The sequence below is a fragment of the Meleagris gallopavo genome, unplaced genomic scaffold (assembly GCF_000146605.3).
Source record: "Meleagris gallopavo isolate NT-WF06-2002-E0010 breed Aviagen turkey brand Nicholas breeding stock unplaced genomic scaffold, Turkey_5.1 ChrUn_random_deg7180001700518, whole genome shotgun sequence".
Taxonomy (NCBI): Eukaryota; Metazoa; Chordata; class Aves; order Galliformes; family Phasianidae; genus Meleagris; species Meleagris gallopavo.
In genome coordinates, this window is record NW_011319433.1 from 1 (window position 1) to 630 (window position 630).

Consider the following 630-nt stretch of genomic DNA (forward strand, 5'->3'; position numbering starts at 1 on the left):
ACGTCGGATACGGAGAGATGAGAGCCCTGGTGGGGAAGGGTGTAAACGTCTTTATTTCTCAGTAGATCCCCTCTAAGGCTCCTCCAGCCCCCCACGTAGCCCCACTCCATTCCCCTCCTTGTTTTGATGCAGGTGCCCCTGCAGAAAAGCCTGAGGACATGGAGTTCCAGGTAAGCGTCTGGGTCAGGGGACCCCAAACCCCAGCCTGACCCTTGGAACACCTCCTGATCCCATTTAGAGTCCCAACCCCTGTCCATGGGGACCCCAGGGGATCCACAGCCTCATACAGTTTGCCTTAATGTGAAGCACATCCCCCCAAACCCAGACCATGAGGAACTCCACATCCGCTTTGTGGAGACACCCAAATCTGAGCCCTCAGATGCCCCTGGCCCCTCCAAAACTTAAATACCCCTCAGACCCCGTGGGGCACTTTCACACCCTGTAGGAAGAACCCCAAACATCACTTGTGGGGCGTTTCTCCAGGAGCCAACTGGGGACCCCCATGGTGAAACTCTGCCTTCCCACTGTGTCCCCAGGTGCCTTCCAGTGACAGCGAGGGTCTGACCTACATGGAGCTGCAAGCTGTGACCCCCAGCACTCAGCCCCTCAACCCCTCCGCTCGACCCCCAG

General features: G+C 58.1%; 1 long non-coding RNA gene across 1 annotated transcript; it reads left to right on the forward strand.

Moving 5' to 3' along the window:
- On the forward strand, positions 1-620 carry LOC104917396. Its single transcript, XR_796841.1, has 3 exons — positions 1-47; positions 133-170; positions 537-620. It is a non-coding gene; the product is annotated as an uncharacterized LOC104917396 (long non-coding RNA).
- The last annotated feature ends 10 nt before the right edge of the window (positions 621-630 follow it).